The 22,709-nt window shown below is 37.1% G+C and overlaps 1 protein-coding gene across 1 annotated transcript in view; it reads right to left on the bottom strand.

Annotated features, from left to right (window-relative positions):
- LOC129244185 (protein grainyhead-like) overlaps positions 1 to 19,713 on the bottom strand; it is an 85,099-nt gene extending 65,386 nt beyond the window's left edge. The window contains exons 1-2 of the mRNA XM_054881798.1: positions 19,630 to 19,713; positions 7,755 to 8,545 (exon numbers count right to left, since the gene is read on the bottom strand). The gene's annotated coding sequence lies outside the window, so the exon portion shown is untranslated. The remainder of the gene's footprint in view (positions 1 to 7,754; positions 8,546 to 19,629) is intronic.
- Positions 19,714 to 22,709: the final 2,996 nt, after the last annotated feature.

The following is a 22,709-nucleotide window of genomic DNA, read 5'->3' as shown; positions in this document are numbered from 1 at the left end:
GCCAAATCCGTTTGGCAGAAATGTGGAGAATTATAATTGCCTCCCTTTACTCTACTTTTATGCTTACGGAGGCCATCCAACCCGGGACTAACCGAATGGATATAAATTCGCCTTTGAAGTCCGGTTATCACCAAAGTCTTTTTTCATATTGAGTGTGTTTCATTATGTATTGTAAAACTCATTCCAACACAATAGATCAACTCAACATTATTAGCTTAGGAATCCACTGAAGTCTGCAAATTGAGGTAATCAACAGGCCGGCTTTAAAGAAACAGCTTCCCTATATTAACATGTTCCATACAAGAGCCTACCGAAACTTGGATTACACATACCTTGCCTTCACATTACCTTCACTGATCCAAGATATGGGTCTAATATTTGGAAAGTTACATGGCAGCAATAAAAGTAACCCTAAAGCCCGACGCTAAAAACATAAAATCAAACAATCCAGTATTTACTTTCTCTCTGGGAATTTTAACAGTGGCAACACACAAATCATGACCTTCTCCCTGACGCCCAGATATTCCTATATTCAAATATACCAGCCGTCGTCTAAAAACATACACAGATTGTAGGACGCTAGCTTATAAGAGACCTAAGCCAATTCTACAAACTTGAAACAGTCGTTTCTGATGAAGAACTGAGGAGGTCAAGTCTATAGTGTCCTATATCTGCTACTGATTTATAACCCACAAAAAAAACAAATGTATGGATCGGTACAAGTAAATTTGTAATTCTGGGCAGATGTATGAGATGAGAGGTCTAAGCACAAAAGTCGGTTCTGCGCTACCGAAATGATACCGATCTATATCCGACCAAAAACTGTGACTCCATCAGCTTTCTCCAAACATTTATGGCAAATCTTTATGGGGCTACAACGAGAGTAAGTCGCAAAAATCGAATCGGATGGAAAACAGTTAATTTTGGAAGAGACATTAACGGTTAGTCAAGAGGTTCTAGTTGAGAAACATTTTAATTTCTAAGTGCTACATTCTACTCTAGCAGAGTAGATAGTTTATTGCACACGCAAATGGTGATGGACAGAAGAAGAAACCGGCAGAGAAAATCATGGAGAGATGACATTGAAGGCGACTTTAAAGCATATCTGATGTCAAACAAAAAACTGATGACCGAGTGACGTGGAGGCGATTGTAACGGAAGCAATGGTTCACCCCGAACTGTGATGATATGATGATCCCCTATGATCAATTTAAGACTCCGTCAGAATAAACTTGACATATCTAAGATCATGCGAATACCGAAATACAAGCAACAGCGCGTGGAGTGTTAAGACATGCCAGTTTTTCAATCTGCATAGTGAGAACAGAAATGAATTTACGACCTGGATTGTTACTAAGAAAGAAACTCAGGTGCATTGTTCTGCTTCCTGCAGCAGTAGTTTATGCAGCAGTACAAAATAGATGCAACAATACCCAAGCAGTTCGAGTTGCTACAATCAGCTGGAAAAATGATGGCTACTAATTTGTAAGAACTTAAAGGCTTGTTAGTAAAATATAATATTTTAAAGAAGAATACACTAAGGATAGCTGCGATAGCTGCTCTACCCAAGAGGCTTCGAAGGACTTAGTAGCTACACTCTTAGACTATGATTTAGCTCTTCCAGGTTATTATTATTATTTAATGAAAAGCAATCCCGTGGAAAAAAATTTACTGTTGATGATAAATGAAGCCAATTGTATTTGAGATCGAGTCAAAAAAAATGTTATGGTATAAATATATGTTAAAGAAGGTATCTTCAATCCTTAACTGAAAACTCTGCGAAAAAGAAAAGCAAAACAATCAAACGGGATTTCGCCCTCTTTTGACTTCAGTGCTTGCACTTTTTGACCCCTTCACGTATCCTGTACTCCCTTCTTATCAATCAATTCTATTAGTTCGCCTCCAATTGTAGTTTAAGTATTAACATTTAAAAAACAAAATAAGTAAACACTTTTTTGCAAAATTCCGAAAATTGTACCGCTGATTATGACACAAATTAAAACAAGTATAAATAAACAACGACGAATAAAGACGGAAACATGCAAAACAAGTAAGGAGGAAAAATAAGTCAACAGAATAAAAACATAGAGAGCGCACGATAAACTGGCTCAGAGCAGACTTAAATGTTTGGATTACCTCCCGGGCTCTTTAGTAGATGGATAGCGGCTTGAAGATTGGCGGCTAGGCGCATAGGCGGGGAGGCAGAGGTACATCGAAAGAAACAAGCCAATCAAGAAACAAGTGAACCCGGTTCAAGTAGTCAAACAGCCAGAGAATGCTTATCACAGCGACTGGCTAGCCGTAGCAATACAGCGATGCAGGAAGGGAGGCCGCAATTATTAACGAGACGGCGCACAACTTGCCTGACAAGCAGGCGTACAGGTGGAAGGCAGACGACAGAAGGCAGTGGGTTGATAAGAAACCAGTAATCGGCGGCGGCAAGGCATCTAGAGCCTGTTGGCTGTTGCGGTATAGCGGGAAAGGTTTCGGGTAGCCAAGCATGTAGCGTGCACGAAACACGCATGCAAAAGTTGTTGTCGCTGATTACAGCGGTTAATGTTATTGCTGGCGTGCCAAAGTTGCCAGTAAAGATAATGTTTGTTATTATTTCTTTGCGTTGTTGATTTCTGATGTTTTGTTTTGTATTGGTTTACTTTGCTTTCGGCTTTGTTATGTGAATGACAGTTTCAGCGATTAATCTGCAGCACTGCCTCATGACTTCCAATGGTGAAGTTGTGTGTGCATGTCCGTGTATTCCAAGGACAACAAATAATCAGTATGGTGCATTGAAGTGTAATGGTCAACGACGGACATTCTTCTGCTCCGAGTGGCTCTGACGGCATTATTGGCGCCAAAGGGATTAAGAGCGCAGCCACTACGGCCACTGACTTTCGAGGAGAGGATACTGAGTCGTGGCTACAAGGGAACGGACCGATATTTTAAAAGCTCTCGAGGAGAAAACATAAATGAAGTCGCCAAAGTTTTCGGTTGCAGATGTTCGAAACTCACTAAGACTTTAATAATAATAAAATTTTACTCATGGATGTTTTATTATTCAAATTTACAAAGTCCAGTGATCCAGGGAGAATCTTCTCCAAGCACTACTTTGCCGACTGCCACCTCTGCTTTCATGCGGGTTCCAGTCCGGAGCCATTCTCGTGATGCTATCTAAGCGTGTGACCTATCCATTGCCACTTTCTGCGTTTGATTTACCATAGGATAGCATCTCTAGATTTGCGAACTTGAGCATACCGTATACATTTTCCTGAACGCCATCTTTGCTTTGCTCAGCCTGCAGTAAACATCTTCATCCGCCGTCTGCCGTGATCGAACAGCCGAGGTAGCAGTAGCTTTCGACAAATTCCACCAAGCACACGTCAACCATTATAGGTCTTGCTTTATTTTTGTTGATTCTCATAGCTTTCGTCTCGGCGATCTGACAGCGCGTGCCTGCGTAGCTTGTCTGCCCGCCTTGCCTTGTAAGTGAGTTTGTGAGAGAGGAGCCAGATGGCCTCTCCTAATAGTTAATAGTTGTAAAGGGTTGAGGTATGGCCCTTTAGTACTGCGACCATATTGATCTATTGTGCACCCTATGCTGTCTATTGACTGTTAATTATGATTATGAATTGTACCAGCTCCTTCTGAGGGAGTGATTGAAGATCTTCATCTGTAAGCATGAACTTGTTTAAAAATATTTTCCTTCTATGCGTCAACCCCGGACATTCGATAATGAGATGTTCTATAGACTCCTCATCTTCGCAGCAGAATCTGGAGGTGCTGGTGTTAGTTATGCCTAATTTATGTAAGTGTTTGTTGCAGGTGAAGTGACCCGAGAGGGCGCCTGTGAGAGTGCGAATGCTCTTTTTGTTTAACGTGAGAGTCATGTTCGCTCTTTTAGCGTTGAAACTTAGGAACTTTTCGGAGTGTCTAAGACCCTCTACATTGTTCCAATGCCGATTTAATAGAGTTTTGGCCCAGTATTTTACTTTTTGTTTTAGGTTGTTTTTGTTGAATCCGAACATAGGACTAGATCCGATGAAGTTTTCATCTGCCCCTTTTTTGGCTTGAAAGTCTGCCTTTTCATTGCCGTCATATCCCTCATGTCCCGGTACCCAAATTAATGAAACATTGTTTTTGGATGCCAGATTATTGAGTGCCTTGTGGCATTCTAAGCCTCTAAGGCCTCTCCTAACTCCAGGATGTCTGATGAAACTCCATACGATGCCTCTTGGTGCAGTGCCAATTGGCTCATGATGTCGTCTAGGATGATGATGAAGAGAAGGGGCGAGAGGGGATAACCTCGCCTTACGCCTTCGTTGGTGGTGAATGGGACGCTGATTTTACCGTTGTGAATCACTGCCAGTTCAGAGTTCTCATAAAGGGCCCTGATGAGGTGGAATATTATAACGGACACTCCCTTTCTACTCAACGCCAACCATATTGAGTCTCGTTTTATTGTGTCGAATGCCTTCTTAAAGTCAATGAGCAGCATGTAAAACGGGGAACGCCACACAACTGATTGCTCTACTTTGAATCGAAGAGTGTTGGTTTGGTCAACACAGCTTCGGTGAGGGTGTAGTGCAGCTTTCTCGCCTCTTAAGTTTTTTGCCTTAAATTTTCGATTTGGAAAAGATGATTGCTTCTCATAATTGACAAACGATTCAATATTTGGACAACCTCAAAGAAGGGTTTGGTGATGTCCAATACGTATTCGTGCTATTTGCCATTCCGTAACCGTAAGTAAAATATGAATTCATCACAATGCACCACAGACCATAGAAGAATCGACCGATTTGATCATGAACACAGTTTACCAAATAGAAATCTATTATCAAAGAACAAAATGATTACCGACTCATATTCTGCATCTCATATTCTATTGTATAGAAAAAAAATATTCTTCACTTAAGAACAACCAGAGCTGCAAATCGCAAACCGACTATTTGCTGCTTCCGAATGGAATAAAAAACTTCTGGGGGGTAAGAGATTTTGGGGCATTCTGAGATGGTATTAGAACTACATAGAATCTTTGGAGGGCACGAAAATTGTAAAGAAATGCCGGATAAAGTGCATCGAACAAAGAGTTGTTAAAAAGAAAAGTGTTTTTTTTTTTACGCCGAATAGAGTCATTTTTATTTTACTTACTTATTTATTCATTATTTTTTTATTTATTTATTTTTTTTTAATTGGAGAAACTTTAGATGAAGTTTATCGAACAAAGGGTATAATGTGTTGAAAAAATAAACAATTTTTTACCGCACATTTTTTACTTATTTTTAAAATTATCTATTTTTTTTTATTAGAGAAACGACGCATGAAATCTATCGAGCAAAGAGTTAAACTTTTTTTTTGCCGAAAAGAGTACTTTTTTTAAAGCTTTTACGGACTTATCGACTGACCTTTTTCAATTATTTTAATTCTTTTTTTTTTAAACCTTGGATGAAGTGTAAATTTGGAATTTTCAGGGACTTGTTGGTTGGTTTAAGTGGTGATTCGTCCAGAATCCAACTAGCGCTTCCGCACCATTTTGTTGTCACATCATCATTGACCTGACGTTTTTAGTTTTTTACTTTTTTGTTGAAGAAAACTTGGATGTAGTGTATCGATCTAAAAGTATATGTTGAAAAAAAAATGTTTGACGAGTATTTTTATTTATATTTTCAAAGGCTTCTCGAACCAACTTCTTGGTTTATTTGAAAAAAATTGTTTTTTGGAAGAAACGTTGTTTGAAGTGTAAATGTTGAAAGGAGAAATGTTTTTTTCACCGAATGGAGTACTTTTTATTTAAATTTTTAGGGACGCACCTTATTCATTCATTTATTTATTTTTTTTTCTGTTTTTAAGAAATATCTGTCATCTGTTTTTATTATTATTTATTAGGAAAAATACATAGATATTAAACCTAATTGCATATAGGAGTGCAAGCTACAATAGCCATCAACTCCTGTCATCTATTAAGTGCAATTCTCCCATGAGAACAGATTCTCGTTTGCTGGAATAATGTCATAACTCAAAAACTCGAAAATTCGAGAAGAACCGTTTTACATTACCATTTACTATGCCTTCCTAATTGAAAGTAAAGACACATTTCCATCTAACTTTTCGTCTACTGTTAATAGATATCGCCAAAACTTTTTGAAGCATAAAACTAGAGCTGGTGGTAATTTCTACTTGCTTATCTACCAAAAAAACTCTCTTTAATAATAACACTTTCGCATCAAATCAGAGATGTGACCATATAATGAAATCGAATGTTCATTTCAAGAAACCTTCAAAGGTAAAACTTCTCCTATGTTTGCCAATCTATAAAAATTAATATAATAGGACTATGAATAAGTTCCTTGCGGTTTTACAACAGATGGCGTAACTTGATTATTATTCCATCGATCCACGTTTCCAAACATTCATTGGAGAGCTACTGTCGTAAGGCACAAACGTCAGTATAAGTTTTTTATTTGAAGCGTAAACAACAATATTTTTACCACACTTGAAAATGTCGAATTTCGTGCCAAATAATGTGTTTTTGCGGGGAATTCTTCTTCATTATTTTAATATGAAGAAAAAAGCAGCCGAAAGTCATCGTATCTTGGTGGAAGTTTATGGTGAGCATGCTCTAGCTGAGCGAACGTGCCAGAAGTGGTTTGCACGCTTTAAAAGTGGTGATTTTGGCTTGGAAGACGAAGAACGCGAGGGTGCGCCGCCAAAGTTCATGGATACCGAATTGGAGGAATTGCTCGATCAAGATCCGGCTCAAACGCAAGAAGAGGTTGCAAAAACTTTGGGAGTTGATCAATCAACCATTTCCAAACGTTTAAAAGCCATGGGAATGATCCGAAAGGTAGGCCATTGGGTGCCGTATGAATTGAAGCCAAGAGACGTTGAACGCCGTTTTATGGCATGCGAACAACTGCTTCAACGGCACAAAATAAAGGGTTTTTTGCATCGAATTGTGACTGGCGATGAAAAGTGGGTCCATTACGACAATCCAAAACGTCGGGCAACGTATGGATACCCTGGCCATGCTTCAACATCGACGTCGGCGCAGAATATTCATGGCCTGAAGGTTATGCTGTGTATCTGGTGGGACCAGCTGGGTGTTGTGTATTATGAGCTACTGAAACCGAATGAAACGATTACGGGGGATGTCTACCGACGACAATTGATGCGTTTGAGCCGAGCACTGCGAGAAAAACGGCCGCAATACGCCGATAGACACGACAAAGTTATTTTGCAACATGACAATGCTCGGCCACATGTTGCACAAGTGGTCAAAACATACTTAGAAACGCTCAAATGGGATGTCCTACCCCACCCGCCGTATAGTCCAGACCTTGCGCCATCCGATTACTATCTCTTCCGATCGATGCAACATGGCCTGGCTGACCAGCACTTCCGTAATTACGATGAAGTCAAAAAATGGATCGATTCGTGGATTGCGGCAAAACCGACCGAATTTTTCACAAAGGGAATCTGTGAATTGCCAGAAAGATGGGAAAAAGTAGTAGCAAGCGATGGACAATACTTTGAATATTAAATTTGTAACCATTTTACGTCAATAAAGTTTCAAATTTCGAAAAAAAACCGCACGAACTTAACCATAGTCCTATTAGATACTAATCATATTTATTTGTACCGCCTTTAGAGCAGCGAGTGTTATTATATAGTAAGTATTTCAGCATATACTAGGCCACTTACGCATAGTATACACCGTTAAAATTCATTCAGTTTGAAAATGGAGTATTCGTTTTACTTACACAGTGCGCCTTTGATTGAAATTCACTCGCTGCAATTGTTGTTGGTGTTGGATACATTCATGTGGTGGACATCGATTTTATTGTTGTCGTCGTATTTGCAGTTGCAGTTATTGTTGTTGTTGTCGTTGGTCAGCAGCTGGCGACACAGCTACCAAAAATTTCATATGGTCGCGTCTATTTGGCACTACGGTGGCTATTTCATCGATATCGGTTACTCGATTGCTCGATTGAACGATGGCGCTGTTACTGTTGCTGTTATTATTGTTGCTGCCTTCACTGTTGGTGTCGCTGTTGCTTGTCAAGTTGTTGGTTTATGTAGCTGTCTCTGGATTATATTGACTCATATCAAAATAATAAGGAAATCATATTTCTTTCTGTATGCACTTCGGCTTTCAATTTGATTTTATTGCGGCTGTGAATGTACTTACATGCTTACAACCTTGTAAGTATGTATGTGTGTGTGCGCTTGTCGATTTTTTAACATTTACTAGCTGAATTTTTATTTATTTGTATTGGCACTTAAATTCATTGATCTCATTTTATTTCACTTTGTTTCCGGCTAAATTTTGATATTTTAATTTTCTTTCGCCTGTAACAATTCGAAGTGGCTGGCTGGATTTATTTCGTTCACTTTTAGTACTGCACACTTTTGGCATGCTTTCAACACTTGTTTGCATTCAATGCAAAACTTTACTTTGCTTTCAGTTTGGTCTGCAAAATCTTATTATACATTATATATTTTTTTAATTTGATTTTTTTGTTGTTAAATACTTTGCTGCATCGAAATTGCACTGAAATAAACATAAAACTTTTTTATATTTAATGCCTTTTGTCTGGCTTACACTACATGGTATGCAATATAATATATTTGTTTGTCCGCGTATGGGTGTGTGTGTGTGTTTTAACAGGAGCGCTGTGAAGTTGTGGCCGTTTTTATTGCCTTCAAAGCGCAGTAATACAGTTGTTAGGAGTTGAGAAAGAGTTGAGCTGGACTAAGCTAAAATACTTAGGGCGGATGAACCAATAACTGGTTAGTATAGCATTTAACCCGAGGTTAGTTAACCATCAAATAGCTTGAAATAACAATTACCAGATTCGATGATTGTAATTATATGGGAAAATAGCTCACAAAAACCATTGTGAATACTTGAATAAAGGATTTCGATTACAATTATTATATATACAGCCAGCAAAAAAAGTATAGCACTTTAACATTTCGACAAATTTAGACTATTTCGTAGTTTTTTTTATTTAATTTGATATTTTTTTATATAAAAATATAGTTCATTCTATAAAAAGGCGATATCAATTCAGCTTTCTAACTTTGTAAACGATTTATAAAAATTCTCTATTAAAAAAAATACTTAATTTGAAAAATCAAAAAAAAAATTATAAAAATTCAATACCATAAATATTTTCTAACATTTAATGGGCCATAAAACTTCTCACCAACTTTTTGTTTATTAATACTAATTAAAAAGTTAGAAATTTACTCGAAAATGTTTCCATTTTTTTTTTTTAATTTTCGTATCAAATTTAAAATTTTTATTTATATGGTTTTCCGTTATAAAAGTATGTTTCACAAAAATAAAAACAATAATCAACATTACAAACAGGAAAAATAGTCATATCTGGGAGCTGAGTGTTGAGATGTTTTACTTTTTTTGCGGACTCTAGATATAATACTGTCGTTTTGAGTGAACCCTCTGTGTTTTTTAGTTGTGTAATCTAATGTAACTTTTAATTACACACAAAAATTCCGAGACACGTAAGCTTAGTTTTGAGTCGTAGATTACTGACTTGAGTTTCCTTCATTTTGATCAGGTAATTTTCTCAAAATATTTAGAAATAAAATTTCTCAATCGATTTAAAAAATACATAAGTACAAAATATTAAAAATTTGGTAGAAGTTGATTTAGTTTTTTCACTGCAATTAACTTTAGTTAGCAGTTAACCGACAATCCATCATTCTTCTTAACTGACAGATATGCAGCTTCTGATCAAGCAATTAAGGGGTTAGGTCACTATGGTTGGGAAATGTTTCGGACATTTTTTGTTCATGACATAAATAAAAATTCTGAAAAAGGGGATTTCTGTACATGTCATAAACTGTATAAGTTATTAGTATTGTTATTAATTTTTTTCCAAAGTAATGTAAAAGAAAATTACGGCTGCACAGCCTTTTTAAGTGCAGCTGCAATTCTTTTATTCGCAGTAAACAAAAAATGTTTTTTTTTTTTTGATACATCGATTGATTATATCGAACTGAGAAAAAATGTCCCAACCTTAATCCTTTGAGTGTGCACATTTTAAGGTATTAGGAATATTTTAAGCAGAAAACAAAAACAAAATTTATTAATCAGATATCCAGTATAGAGCTTTTAATAGTACTTTATAATTTTTCTATACGCCTTAGCGCCCCTAAATATCTTAGTTTGGCTGCCTCTTAACACACCCGGCTCTGGTGTATGCCATTTTCGCTGCTTTCGATTGGCTTGTCTGAGGCTTACAAGCACAAGCGCAGGCGCTCAAATACTCAACATGCGGCCGAACACATCTAGCACACTGGAGGGGCAAGCAAGCGGGAAAAGTTGTTGCATAACGCAATGGCAGCTTACTACAATAAAAAAATGGGTTGAAGCCAACAGCAATAACAAACAATTCCAAACAGTTTCTCAATTTTTTTTCTTTTGGTTCGATTGTTACCACAACTTTTGTTACTGTGTGGTAAGTTTTGGTTATTACGCTCTGGTTTTTGAGTCTTTCAGTGCAAGTGGTATTTTTTTTCTTTTCATATTATAACAATTAAAATTATGATATTTTTTTATTTGATTACCTTTTGTATGCTTTTTCTTTTCATGACTATTTACTATGCTTGGTTCGTTTTTCATTTCCCACCTTTTGGTGAGCAATCCAAGTACTTACATTGATTGTTTTTTCTTCTACTTTACTTTTATTTGTCTAAAGGTGAAGGTACCCGTTCGGAATGAGGGAGTTGTGAGTAACACTGTAAGAGTTCAACGGTGACTTGAACTTTTTCCAACCCTTCAAAAATCAAATCAAACACGAAATCAACTACCAAAATATGACCAAGTGTGGTTTTAGCCATGACTTGCAGGGGAGCAGCAACACTATAACGATGGCAATGAATGTCGAAATGATAATGAGAAAAAAGATGGATGCAACGCAGGAAAGATGTGGGAGATAAGTGCGAGTATAGGTGATAAGTGGGGGCATTGAAGTGAAAACATTAAGGTAGTACTTATGTATGTATGAATGTTTGTATGTTTGTATGTATGTAAGCAAGTGCACCGATATTTCGTTGGAAATGGAACAATGAAGTAGGGAGGGGAGTTTAGAAAAACAAAAGTTCTGATATTTCTTTTGTGATGCAATGGAATGTAGTAAAGGTAAAGTGTAAGGGTAACGTTTTAGAGTAGCTCTTTTCCTTCTATTTTATTATACATACGTATGTATATTTCAAAGTTTCAACAGTTTTATAGCCTTATCCGTCATAAGAAGAAATATTTGTATTTCCAAGATATACAAAAAGTTATCTCGTACAAAATATAACAAAATACGAAGTCCTAAGCACAAAGAAATATTTAAAAAAATTCCCGAAAAAATATGATTGATTTACGGAACCAAATATGATTATTTATAATAAATACATAGTAAATAAATACATAGAATTTTTATAAGAATCATGACCTGCTGAATTAGAATCCAGCCTCAGAAGCACAACAGCACGCCACGTATTACGTTTTCTAAATATTCGACTTTAGAGTACAAAACATACGATTTTTGGCTATATTTGCGGTTATGTAACATCATAAAATATCGTTCAAGTATTCTAAAGTACAATTGCTTTCCTTTTAAACACATTTTTATGTTCAAAAAAAAATTTATACGCCTCTGAGCTATCTATCCCCTGCTGAATTTATAGTATTTTGTTTCTCACGGTTACTTGGGTTTTTTGCAGGCCATTCTACCCGAACCTGACATTAACAAGGCAAATTTGTTTAACAATTTTAATTTTTTTTTTTTTCTTCCAAAAATGTTTCGTCAGTTTCATAATAATTTTCTTACTTACAAAATTATGCTGACTTTTTTCCGATTCTCTAAAAAGTTGTACAACTTGAATTCTGAAGCAGCCTATAGTTATATAGCGATGAATCCCTGCTAGAGGCTCAACACTGTTTCCTCAGAATAGTTTTCTTTTACTTTCTTCATTAGCCCAGCCTCACAGGAGTGTACATTAGGGTGGAACAAAAGTTTTTTTGTGTGAAATTAGTTTTTATTGATTTCAAAGACAAAACCGTTCAACAAACTGATTACAATTTTAACATATATTCACTTTAGCTCGATATGACCACCTTTTTCCTGGACTATAGCCTTCAAACGGTCAAAAAATAAGTTGCATGCTACACGAATGTGATCTTGAGGTATTCTGGCCCATTCTCGTATAATCGCTTGTTTCAGCGCATCCATACTAGCATATTTTTTAGTTCTCACCTTGCTCTCCGAGATGGACCAGATGGAATAGTCCATCGGATTTGCGTCTGGCGAATTCGAAAGCCATTGTGTGGACGAAATGAAGTGTGGAACATGATTTTTTAACCATTCTTGGTTCACACGAGCTTTATGCGACGGTGCCGAGTCCTGTTGGAACGTCCATGGTCTACGACCGAAATGTTTGCCTGTCCACGGCTCTCAAGCAGCTTCTAAAACATTTTCCCGATAATAAGTCGCATTCACTTTGACTCCAGGCTCGATAAAAACGCAGCGGTCACTGCGGCCCAAACCATTACTTGCGATGGGAAATTGCTTCGAGTGGCCATACGTAGCTCTCTCTCTCTCGTATGAGCGTTCGGCCAAGTAAACACGATCGTTCGGAGTGTTTATGAACTGCTCAATTGGGAAATTTTTTTCATCAGAAAACACAATGTTAGGAAATTCGCCACGTTCGTGCAAGCGCAACAACTCCTTTGCTCTTTCGCACCGAATTTTTTTTGCTGGGGTGAAAGATCGTGTGCTTTTTGGAATTTGTAAGCCTTGACCTTGAGCTCATTTTTCAATATGCGTCGAATGCTGTCTTGCGATATTTTCAGTTCTTTGGCCATTTTTCTTCTACTTCGACGTGGATTTCGTTCAAGTCGAGCCTTCACTTTCCGAACCATTTCTGGCGTTGCTGCGGTTTTTTTTTTGGTCCACCTCCATAGCGTTTTGCAGTTCATCATTGTAATGTTTTATAGTGCGATACACAAACATTTTATTCACTTTGAGGTGACTGAGCTCACGAACAATGGCTGGTTGTGATTTCCAGCCAAATATAACGCAATCACACTAATACGTTTGAATTCCATCACAGAAAAAAAAATCAACCAAACTGAGACGCAAATGCTTTTGATGGCTTATAACCAATATATTGAACTGTCATTAGAACCATTTTGACGTTGATGTCATGAGCTGTTTTACAGATACAAGCAGTGTGAAATTGGTAACACTTCATATCGTTCACCCTGTACTATCGCTCCAACCTAATGTACATACAAATGGACGACAAACGAATATAAAGATTGTGATTTTATACAGGAGAGTTTTCATCCAAATGGTCAGGAAAACGGAACTACAACCCTGAGATACCTCTTTAAATAAAGTTTGAAACTAAGTCTCCACAAAGGTAGATAGATTTTCTTCGAGGTTTGCTCATCGATTTCATGGTATTTTGTGCCCTGTGCTCATCACAGCACAGTCAGGATAGAGATGGATTGGATTGAGCGCATATGCCTTTCTTGCAACCTGGCTGCAGTTGGCCGAAGTGTCTCAACCTTCTCCGCGCTTTAGCTAAATCTCTACATGCTGTTAGGGGTTAACTAAGTCACCAGACTATATCTAATTTTTACTTTAAATCACTTTCAGAGACACAGACCAATACAATCTATGGAGTACGTCCTGATGTTGGCCCCAAAAATGGAGTTCCTAACTTTATGCAGTTTTCAAAAGGCAAACAATTAATTATTACAAACTTTTTTGATGGCAGAAATGAGCCTTGGCACTGTATTCCGAGAGGCGGCTGCTGTTTGAAACTTCATTTTGATGTTAAATGTTTTAATATCTATAGTGAGAATAGGGTCTATGTGCTTTTACCAATGGGTTAATTATGAGCGTTCTAAGCTCCGAAGGGCTGAATCCAATGCGACAATGTGCACGCGAGTCCTTGAAAATTTGAATTCTCATATGGCAGCTTCTAGACAAGCTCATGGTGGACATTTCAATTATGTGATTTTTCACAAATAATTGTTACGAGCCGTTTTTTTGAATAAATATATAAAAATCTGAAAAATCTAAATTTTAACATTTCTAATTTAATACAACTAGTGTTTCTAGGCGCAGCTTTTGCGATACTCTTTATTAAACAGGGTTTTTAACTATGAAACGTTTTCGAGTAATATTTCCACCTGATTTTAGTATAAAACATATATTCACATTTGCATTACACATTTTCTGATTGTATCATTAAATATCTCACAGTCTCACTGATCGCTTTTAATTTTTTATTTAATGTCTTAAAATCTATATTTAGTCAGGTGTAATTGGAATTCCTTTCGGGAATATTTGAATTTATTTATTTTTTTTAATAGTGGGCTCAAAACACTCATGAGACGCTTTAGGCGGCCGTCAAACGGTACGATTTGTTGTAGAGTATAAGTAGATATATCTGTATCTATCGTATCTGTTGTACAACTGGTTGTATGAAAATCAAACAGAGCTAGAAAAATTAGTTGTATGGATAATCTCTACGTGCGAATCTAAACACCAACTTTACGCACAACCAAACGCATAATCTGATCGCTCCATCTTGGCCCCTTATAAAGCTTTTTCTAATAATGATCTACTCCCGCTGAATTCTACGTGTATTTCCGTTTTGATAAAGCATAATAGAGCACATTTACACTTTGGATGAGCTCAATTTTATTATGACAAATGGCAGGGTGGTATACTTTTTCGACCGCCCAGATGTTACCAGTTTATGTAGCTTTGCAGATCGGCATAGATGTAAAAAATTTATATTCTAATGAATATTCAAAAATGCGCAACACCGTCAACAAAAAAAATTAACCAAAATCAATGTGAATTTTGGTGCCACTTTAATTTTACCCCTTTATTTTACCAAATTCAGGGGCTATTAAACTCCACACCCCCAGATCTCTTCTAAAAATTCTGATTAAAAAGTTTGCAATATTAACTTTATTTATTTATTTATTTTTTTTTTAGTTTTATTGAGTTTGAAACTTTGAGTTATGTGGTTTTTATTGCAGTCACTCAAAAAATATTTTTTTGAAGTAAATAAATAGTTAAAACTTTGCAAAATTTTTCGCTACTATTATTGTAACCGCCACTGTATGGAACCACATCACATCGACAGTGTTGTACTTTTAAATTTAAAACAAGTTTTTAATAATTCTTTTTTTTTTGTAACAAACATAAAACACATTTTCCGTTGTGACTTATTTCTGCTGTTCAAGTTGAAATTTGAGTATTGGTGTATTAAGAGACTTATAATAAAATTTTATAACAAATATTTTTGTAGTACATTTTAATCCCCTGTATCCCCTGTTACAAACATTTCTGGCACGGGAGACGAAAAACACCCATCTGCTTAGGAGTTGAAGGATTAAAATATTCCACAAAATGCTTGCCCATTGTTTCTCCATAGAAAGTGCAGGAAGTGATAACTTTGACCTACCTAAAAAAATTCGGATACGTATATTTGTGTTTTTTTATCCCCTCTACCAAAAGTCATTGTCGGAACGTTTTTATTTATTTTTTTATTTTATTTTTTGTGGAGAACAGTTTAAATAGTAGCTATTTCACATAAATCTGCCCTACATATACATATGTATGTATCTGTTTTGTGCTCTAGACAGTTTGCAATACTTCACACATAAATATATTCCCATCATTGTTTATGTGTATTTATTTATATTACATTTCTTAATTTCGCCTATGAATCTCTTGGACTGCTAATTTTTGTTAATGCATCATTGTTTAGCAGTGGTTTTTCTGGTTGTTAGTAAACCACTCGAGTGTCTTAGCTCACCGGCCTAAGTGTGATTGTTGTTGTAGTTTTGCATGTTTAATAACTTTGTCAGTGTCTTGTTAATGCCATTGAAAGGCAACAAAAGTATTCGAGTTTCGAGACGTTCGCGCTAATCTCAAAAAAGTACTAATTTCTGTAAAAAATTTTTGTATTTATTTTATAATATAATTTTTTTTATAGGCGGATATACACCTGTGGTCACAATAATAGTAACGCGACATATCGGAAAGTTTTGACAGTTTGTTTATGATTTAGGAACTATTTTATTTTTGTATAAAAATTTAATCTAAGCTACTATAACAAAACTTAAGGTTTTATACTTTGCACAAAATTAATAAAAAATTCGAAAAAATGTCGTTAAATTTAAAAACTTTTTAATCAGATTTAAAAAAAAAATTCTGTATACGCAGTTTATAGTAAAGGGTGTTTTTTTAGAGGTTAAGTTTTCAATATGAAATAAAACGTATATAATTTAATGTTATGGCCAAGAATTTAGCTTTATTAATATATAAAGATAAGGGTTTGCCATTATGTTTTAAAAATGATTTCGGGCAAGTGGCCGCCGCGGCTGGCGCGAATAAATTCCAGCCGAGAGGCCCAATTTTCGACCACTTTTTGCAGCAATTGGGGCCGTATGTCAGCAATAACGCGCCGAATATTCTCTTCCAAGACGTCAATCGTCTCGGGCTTATCTGCGTAGACAAGCGACTTCACATAGCCCCACAAGAAATAGTCCAGCGGTGTTATATCGCACGATCTTGGAGGCCACGCCACAGGTCCACGGCGCGAGATAATGCGCTCACCAAAAGTTTCCTTCAATAAATCGATTGTTGCGTTGGCTGTATGGCATGTAGCGCCGTCTTGTTGGAACCAAAGGTCGTCCACATCAACATCATCCAATTCAGGTACGAAAAAGTCATTAATCATGGCTCTATAGCGCTCTCCATTGACTGTAACATTATGGCCAGCTTCATTTTTAAAGAAATATGGACCAATTCCAATGGATTCCCTCTGCCCATAGAGCACACCAAACAGTGACTTTTTGAGGATGTAACGGCGTCTCAGCAATGGCTTGTGGATTATGTTCACTCATGACATACCCATTCAACCAAAAGTGAGCTTCATCGCTGAACAAAATTTTCTTGTGAAAATCGGGATCGGTGGCCATCTCGTTTTGGGCCCAAATTTGGACGATTTGCAAACGTTGTTCAGGTGTAAGTATATTCATTATGAAATGGCAAACCAAACTGAGCATAAATCAAGTGACAGCTGTCAAAAAGACCATCTACGAAAAAAGTAGTGCCAACTTGAAAACCTAACCTATAAAAAAACACCCTTTATAATACACTGCATTTTAGTACAACAAAGAGAATTTTGGTACAATAAAATACAATTTTTTTTTTGTTTTTGCTGGCCCTGTTGCATCTTATCAATGTAAAAAACCAAATTTATCAAAAATGTGAATTAGGAGCCACTTTAAACTCGCATTCCATTCAAAACTGCGAACTCAGAATTTTTTAAAAATTGTAATTAAAAACTACATTAAATTTTGATGAAAATGTTTTGAATTTTTCAAATATTGTATAAAGTTTAAAATCTTCAGTTTTCCGGCTTTCGTTGTAGTATGAATACTACTTTTATTAAAAACAGATTTCAAAAAATTAAATAAAAAATAAATAGTCAAAACTTTGCAGTGCGTCGCGCTGCTATTATTGTGAACACAGGTGTATGTACATGGCTATGTGTTTTTCAATTAATCACTAAATTTAATGATGCTCTTGTGCTTATGAATCGAGTCATCTCTCATCGTTACTTGGATATTGCAATTTTTTATTTAGCAGATATCAAATATTTGCCGAAATAGTACAGTTCAATTCCGACAATAAGCATCGACCCGAATAAAATTTGGTTTACCTTTTTATTTGTTCAACAGTTACTTTAAAGCGATTTAAGTAAAAAAGCTCTTCCCACACAGACCGACAATTTCCAAGTGTCTCCGAGTCACAAGGCTCAATTAATTTATCAAATGGTGGTTAGCGGCTCTACACTGGTGTGCGCTAACAGACCTTATGAGCTTTGAAGTTCAAAAAAATAAGCCCGTAACGAGCTCACCCAGAAGCTCAGGTAACACTCACTCAATCCCCACTCTTCCTAGGCTAAACAAATACTTGAAAGGTCCAAATAAATGGTCGATAAGGTAACCTGATTATAGGGCCCAAGCAGTGTTTGAGGCGGATTCATGGTGTATTTATGAAAGGGTTATTTAAAGGATATTTGGTTTAACAAGCTAAAAATTAGACGCCCTGTAATACACCAAAATTCAGTTAAAAAAGTTGAAGCCATATTCTCAGCCAATACCTAACTTTAAAGCTTACTTTATCTTGCAGATAAACACATTTTCGTGCTAGCAAAGGTATTTGAAGAGACGAAAAGATTTAACCGGCAATTTAAATTAGGGATAGTTTGTCAGCAACGTAGTTTCAGAACTGGTAAATGTCTGTAGCCGAATGGGTTGGAGCGTGACTACCATTCGAAAGTGCGTAGGTATGAATCTTCGTACATGAAAATCAAATACTAGAAAATTTTTTTCTAATAGCGGACGCCCCTTGGCAGAGTATGGCAAACCGCCGAGCGTATTTTTGCCATGAAAAAGCTCCTCGTAAAAAACCATTTGTCGTTCGGATTCGGCTTAAAACTGTAGGTCCCTCCATTTGTTGAACAACATCAAGACGCGTTACATCGTCACTTTTTTTGCTTCTCATTTTTGTTATTTTGGCGCCATATATTAGAGAATCCTAGTAGTTTTTTTTTTTATTTTTTTAATTTCTTGCTTATTATTTTTATACTTTGACGTTTGGTTTTTGGTTTCACATAACTGTTTGCCGCTCAATTAGAATATGTAGAGGTCATTCCAGTGCACACACATATGCAGATTTTTCCCCCGCTTACCTCTACCAAAAGGAGCCTTTGTTCATGCACGTACCCATCTTTGTACGTCTGTATGTATTTCTACTATTATTACTGTTATTTAAATCTCAATCCAGTTCAAATTTAACGCAGCTGTTGGAAACTCGTTTTACTTTTGTGTATTATTTTTCTTTATTTTAATATATATTTCTTAAACAAATTAGGCCTCTAACGATTTAATCTGCTTTAAGAAAACACAAGAGCAGATGGTAAAAAAACAACACCCTGCGTGTTAAGGTAAACAAATGAGGAATGTTTGAAATTTTTTGATAGAGAGTCAGGCGAAAGTAGGCGAAAAGGGTGAGGTATTAATCATTTTTATGAATAATTTAAATTTTTAGCGCTTTCTGAGTAACCTGGAATTTTTTGCGCTCGATTATCTGTTAGCTGGATGAACTGCACAGAAGTTGGGGAAATTGGTTACTTCGTTAGTCAGAAATGTCTGCTATTTTCACCAATTTCTTCAACTTTTTGCAAAACTGAAATTGTTAATGATGCTTTTTATTGATTTTTCTTTCACCATGCCTTTCGCCTGTTTGCTGTTTTTTTTTTTTTTTGTTATTCCCAATTGATTGTTTGTGATTTGACTAAAAGAAAAAAGCGCGTCTGTGCTAATTAACACTTTTTTCCAACAACGCTCCAGCACTTACATTTGTATAGGCACACACACGCGCACACAATCAACCCAATGGGGTTTGTGATATGAGCAAATACGTGTGCATATATAACAAAATGTACACACACACTTACACACCCATCCATGTATTAATGGATATGCAATACAAATTCACATCATGAACTCACATCACTGCACCAACACCACCACAATGACAGAATTGGAAGAGACGAGAAGCGCGCGCCGCGCGTCTTTTACACAAAACACTGTTGGCATTCTGTTGCTGGCGAATTTGCACTGCCACACAATAGTAACAACAACAACGATGGCAATAACGAGCAGCGCGTTGTACACGAATACATTACTCTGTATATATATTTTATATTTTTCTTTCGAATGTGTGGCAGCCACGCGCGCCTTCTGCAATAGCTAACAAATCGATGGCTTTATTTAATTATAATTATTTCTTTTTTCTTCTTTTCAAACGAAAATCACAATCTCCAAATTGTTTCACACACTTTTCAAACACAATTCAAATATTTTGCACACACAGCAGTAAATTTAATTTATGCACAAATCAACACAAGTATTTTATTTTCGTTTGTGCTGCTTAAATAATAATTCGTGGCTATTTGCAGAAAATTCACTTGCGCCAATTCACATAGTGCCACAGCAACACTTTGTGTATTTCATACACAAATATTTATTTTATTGTTGAATTTATTTTAAAAAATTCTTGTGAATGTTTTCTTGGCTAAAACAAAAAATATCGTCTCGAACTCGACTATTATTTTGTGTGCTGTGATGTGGAGTGTGTTGGAGTGGAGTGGTGTGGTTGGTGTCCAAAAGGTGTACAAACCACAAACGAGCGAATGAGGCAACAAACGAGCGAATGTGCAAAGTGGACACGAAGCCAACAAGAAAACGGACACCAAAGCAGCGATACAACGAACTAGCAAACGAACGTAATGAATGAGTGAGCGAGCGCGCGACGGTATTTTGTGGCTGGTAGCTCAGAGTCCACCATACAGATGCACGTTTAGTGGATGGTAATCTCAGCGCGCTCGAGCCTTACTCAGCATACTCGGCTCGATAGTACCACAAATACCTACGTATTCGTTGACTACCTGTGTGGCGCTGCTTACCTGCGCGCCCGTAAACACCAACAAGTGTACCACACACACAATCACGCACCTACTCAAAATCATGATCAGGCGCGAGTAAGAAAGAAAAAACGCGTGCATAGGCATCAAATGAGCATTAAAACACCTGTAAAGGTGTGTATGGCGTGCTTGTGTGCGTGTGTGTGAGCATAGTTTGTGGAAGGTGTCTCAAAAGGCAATTTGCTTTTTATGGTTTCATCTCAGTGTTGCATACAAGCGCAAGCCTTCTCACTCACAGACGCACTCGGCACTGGCGCTCGTATGCATGCAACCCTTCAAGCTGTGTGTTACTCTTTTCGTTTATGGCTCGTATTGCATGTGTGTGTAATAAACTCAGCGATTGTTTTATTGGCGTTGTATGCACAGGTACTCTTTTCACATAGAATCACTACAGCCGAGCGAATTGTGGGCGCGATACGCAGGGGTAACAGATGAAGTAACAGCGGCAGGGAGCAGCGCGCGCGCAACAGGCGGCCTCACCGCACTAACTTGTATACATGAATGTTTGTGTGTGCATGCATACATATGTACGAAAGATTCAAGCCACAAACGCGCTTATGCCTTGGACCCTCAATCGCTTGATTGCTTCGCTTGTTTGGGTGCTGGGCTATTCAGATGTGCGCATACAGTGGGGTAGTGATGAAACGGTGTGCTGAACCATAACTGTTAAATAAATACATACGTATATATTATAAATAAATATATATGTATTTAAGTATATACTTAACAAAAACTATCTGAATCATAGAATCTGAAGTTTCAAAAATTCGCTCATGAAACTACCGTTAGGTAAATCGTCGGGAGTCTGTTTGAGTACCCCGCAGCTCATCAAAAGTACTTGAATCTTTCCACTGTCTATGTTTAGAAATCCCCTCAATTAGGCATGTCCCTCCTACTATACTGGGCTTATGTCGGCTTCAGGAGTCCGTTTCTTGGCCTAGTATAGTCTGTTGAGTTGCTGCTTACCTCGTGAATGGATGCTTCACTCCCTTCGCGTGCTTTAAAGCTTGTTGATTATGGCTGATTGTCAAAGAAATCTTATGCCTCGCACATTTTGAAGTCATCATGACGTCGAATAGGAGAATAGGAGGTATTGTTGCTTTGAGATAAGCCTGGTTATAGGAAGCAAGCGTGCTGTACTGCTTTCAATTAATTGCCTGTTTGGGATTTTAAAAATTAGTACAAGGTGAAAGATAAAATAAACAAAAAGCGTAGTTCATTAAAATGTTATGAACTAAATGAAAGTTTTTTTTATTATTTTATTGTTATATGATATGATAGAGCTGGGTTGGGCTAAGCATATATACCTTTATTCTGGTTGCATCTGGTAGAGATGTCACACCCTTATACTCGCCACATTCATGGAGAAGGTGTATTGGAGTCTCCGCTGATTAGTCGCAGAAACGGCAAAAGTCAGTGGGTCATATACCAATTCTGTGCAGATGACTGCGCATTTTCAGATTGGGACGGTTTCCTAAACCTCTTTTGATTATATCTCCCCAATAAGGACTTCGGCTGGTATAGCCACATAACTTGATGCCAGTTAACATCTCTTTTCCCTCCTAAACTTCTCCTTGATGGTGAGTTGTCTCATAGCAAGAAAGAACTCGGTTCCTATTAGTAAAGACGCCGCAGCCAATGCATCCGCTGCTTCTTTCTCAAAGATTCTGCTTAAGGTTACCGCACACAATACTAATAAGGTCACAGCAGGGAAGTAGCTACACTATACAGGGTTTGATTGAAAAGTAATGAGCCTTCCCGGTCTGCCAAGCGAACCGAATTGGCTGGTAGGGGAAAATTATCGTTGGACCTTCCCCTTCTACTAGAAACTGGTCCCAGTTCGCTGTCAACAGCGGTGCAGTCAACATCGCTTTGCGCGTAAAAGCTGTTTTAAAAGTGTGTTAGGATTTTGCGGTGACGAAAATGCAGCTGATCATCTTTTTCGACTCTCGAGGCATCGTCCACAAGGAGTTTGTACCTCCAGGAAGCACTGTAAACGCGGCATTTTACAAAGAAGTGCTCCTTCGGCTGAAAAACCGCGTCGCCCGGGTTCGGCCCGACCTCGTCAACAATTAGACCCTTCATCACGACAATGCACCGGCACA

The sequence above is a fragment of the Anastrepha obliqua genome, chromosome 4 (genome assembly GCF_027943255.1).
Source record: "Anastrepha obliqua isolate idAnaObli1 chromosome 4, idAnaObli1_1.0, whole genome shotgun sequence".
NCBI classification, from domain to species: domain Eukaryota; kingdom Metazoa; phylum Arthropoda; class Insecta; order Diptera; family Tephritidae; genus Anastrepha; species Anastrepha obliqua.
This window is presented reverse-complemented; position numbering and strand designations above follow the sequence as displayed.